The 3,627-nt window shown below is 56.2% G+C and overlaps 1 pseudogene; it reads right to left on the reverse strand.

Annotated features, from left to right (window-relative positions):
* Positions 1-175, reverse strand: LOC117606378 (U2 spliceosomal RNA; annotated as a pseudogene).
* Between the last annotated feature and the right edge of the window lie 3,452 nt (positions 176-3,627).

Consider the following 3,627-nt stretch of genomic DNA (forward strand, 5'->3'; position numbering starts at 1 on the left):
TATATGTGGGCCGCGTCCTGCGGCACTGCAAGGCAGGTACGACCCGTGTCGGAGTCGGAGCAAGCCCCGGAGTCCGACCAATTCCAAAAATAAGGTTAATATTCTGACTCCCCGATGGGGAGTGTATCAGATATTAAGCTGATAAGAACAGATAAAGCGTTTATTAACAATTCATGTTTCCCCAGGAGCATGCCCCTGGGGGGATACATTTTTTTTTTTTTTTTTTTGCCAAAGTTTAGGGCTTAGCCCTTTATAAGATGTCTAAAAAATATATTATGATGCAGTGGGAGGGATTCCCATTGCATATGTCCCGCATTCGAAAAGTTCTACTAATCACTTAATTTCTAAGAAAGAAGGGGGCTAATGGCCCTGGCAATCAGACTTCTTTAAACGCACTAAATTTAGCTCAACAGCGGCGGAGTAGCTGTATGAGTAGTGGAAGAAGGAGAAAAAAAAGAGAGGTTTAGATTTGCCTATAGGTCGCAGGAACGCCGTAATACAATTTCACTACATAAAGATAAAATTACCGAAAAAGAGAAAAAGAAAGGAAACAAAGAGAAAAACAATAAATAAGCGAATGATCATGAGCATTAACTATGTGAGGCCACGGAGAAGAACAGGTCAATAAAAGAAGCTGGATGTTATATATAAAATCCGTGGCTATGTCGGCGATCCTGCCAGTCGAGGAGATGAGGACTCCTGGGCCTCGCCTTCCAGGTCATCCACTGCCGCGATATCATTATTATTTTCAGTACTGGGCACCGTGTACTGTCTTATTCCCGAGACATGCTCGACGTAGATGTCTCGGGACCACGCGATGGTTTCCGCTACCATTAGCTTTCGCATTAATGACGCGTAGCGCGGTGAAATACGTAGTAATTCCAGGAGAAACCCGTTCCCCGGGTCCCAGGCGCCCAGGGCGCCCACGATGAACGCATCTAAATAAACTTTGTAACCGCGCCCTCGTAGAGAATCCGCTAAATCTTTGTACTTATTAATTTTCTCTAGGCGCGCGTCTGCGATGGCCTGCATCGTGTTTTCGAAGGGCACGGTTACATCGACCAGTACTATAGTCCTCGACGCTTCGTGCGTGACGACGATGTCCGGGCGAAGCGCCGTGGACTCTCCTGTCGCCCCGGGAATACGCCTGTTGACCCGGATCTCACCAGGGAGCCGGATCGCCCTACTCAACCTCGAGACGAGGTTGTCGTGCCGTCTCTGCCTGGCGGCAGAATGAGGGCCGCAGTGGCAGAGCACATGAGGAAGGCTCTCCAGCGTGTATCCGCATCGCCTGCAGCGCTTATCATCACTCCCCCATCGACGGGCTCCGTTTAACGGGAGCACGTCGAGGCGGGCGCGATGAATAAACCTCCAATCAGCGAAGCGGATAAACGCACCACCCCTCATGAAGCGGTTGCTCGCCGCATGTTGGGTGGTTGCCTGGAAAACCTTTCCTTGGTCCGGCTTCCGAAGAAGCGAGGACAGGTAGCGCTCCGTCACTGCGGCCCTCATCCTGGTGATGACGTGTGCCTTGGCTTGAGGCGGCACGACCACCCGACGTCCATTTCGGGACTCCATCACAACCGCGAGTTCATCTCGATCATCGCACCACTCCCAGCGGAAACCGAGACGCGCTCCAGACCTCAGCGCAGCGGATCGCACCCTCGACCAAAACGACGAACGACCCGTCGTTGGTCTTGACCAGTCCCCGGCCAAAGAGCCCGACAGGTACTGGGCAAGATCCCGACCAGTCGGAGCCCGGCAAAGCTTCTCGCTCGCGGCAGCTTCCAGCGAGTACCTCGCGATGTTAGCCACGACCGTGTCACCCGCATTCAGCATCCTGAATGCGTGAGCCACGGCCGTAACCTCCGCGAGGTCGGCTATCGGAGGGAGTCCACACCCTCCCAGTGACGGGGGGATGTGGACCACCTCCGGGCTAGCCCGCTGGGGCAGGTTAAGCCATAGCTTGACCGTCCGCTTGATAGCCTTGTCGAGCTCCGACAGGGCCATTCGTCGCATGTTGGCTCCCCTCAGCAAGAAATCGAGACGAGGGACAATAAATGTCGCTACCGTCTCGATCTTCTGCCAGGGGGCGAGGAGTGACTGGTCCACCGCGCTCAGGTCCTCTAACACGCCACGGATCGCGGTGTAGGGCGTCTGATCGAGCTGAACCCCGGTTGGGACCCCTAGATGCTGGTAGGGCTCACCTTTTCCCAGAGCCGGAACGGGCTCCTCCTGGATGCAGTACACGGTATCCAGTACATCGTCCCGGCCTCGTAAGTGTAACGTGGCACACTTCTTCGCGTTGAAGGCAAGACCCAGGTTGTTGGCTGTTTTTTCCACATTGAGCAGCGTAATCCTCATCTCCTCTTCGCTTGTCGCCAGCAGCGTGACGTCGTCCGCGTAGGCGAGCTCGTCGACCGTTTCTCCCGCGATTTCGTAGCCACCGGTCGACTCCTCGGCCACGCGGAGTATGGGCTCGATTGCAAGGTTGAACAGGATGGGGCTGAGGGGGCATCCTTGTTTTACCCCTGACTGTATGGGGATTCTTTCTGTATATCCCTCAGAGGTGCGGACCCTCGTCGCACAGTCTGTGTACAGACTGGCGACGATATTTGTGATCGCCCGCGGTGCCCCGGCGTTGGAGAGCGACTCCAAGATAGTGGCGTGCGGGATCGATCCAAAAGCATTGGAAAGATCCAGCCACGCCACCACCAGTTCCCTTTTCTTCCTCCGAGCGTCGGCGATGCATTCCTGCAGCACGAAGTTGTGCTCGAGGCACCCCTCGTACGGCAGGAAGCCCTTTTGGCCTCGTGAGAGCCGTCGGTTTAGTACGGCCCAGTGGGTGAGGCGGTCGGCCATTACAGCGGCGAAGAGTTTGGGTAGGGTATCGCCCATCGCGAGAGGTCTCCAGTTCGACAAGTCATCCCGGTCACCTTTCTTATGAATAAGAACGGTGTTAGACTCCTTCCAAACGCGCGGAATATGCTCCATCTTGAGACAGGCGTTGAACAACGCCGTTAAGAGCGTGGCGCCTGGGTCGACATCGCGCAAATCACCGTAGGTTACACCGTCAGGACCCGGAGAAGATTTCTTCATCCGGTCCAGGCGGCGGCTCACCTCGGCGGCCGTACATGCCGACACCAGAGCGTCACATTCCTGTGCTGTCTCGTAATGGATGGTCGGGAGGGGCCCCGCGCGATCCCGAGGAGCGTACATTTCTGTAAAGTGTCGCTGGACTATGTCCTTCGACACTTCACAGTGCGGGGAGGACCCTTTCAGGACCTCCCGCACCGCACGCTTCCGGTTCGCACGGAACAGGCGCTGAATGCGCGTCGCCTCCCGAACATATTCCTCGCGGTTGGTAGGAGTACCGGTCGTCGTCGAGCTGTCCCTCGGACGGCGAGACTCACCCTCCCTCCTCGCAGCCGCTTGTGGCCGGCCACCCCTCCCACTGGTGGCTGAATTTGCGGCCCGCTCAGTATCCACAGCCCGATGCTTAACGAAGAACTCCGCCACTTTCGCAGCGAAGTCCTCCAGCGCCTGAGGCGTCGTCACCGTTTCGGCTTCCTCAACGAGACCTGCCCTTTCGATGCCTATCGCTGCCCTCGTGCTCCTACGGAGCAC

Source organism: Osmia lignaria, chromosome 1, assembly GCF_051020975.1.
Source record: "Osmia lignaria lignaria isolate PbOS001 chromosome 1, iyOsmLign1, whole genome shotgun sequence".
Taxonomy (NCBI): domain Eukaryota; kingdom Metazoa; phylum Arthropoda; class Insecta; order Hymenoptera; family Megachilidae; genus Osmia; species Osmia lignaria.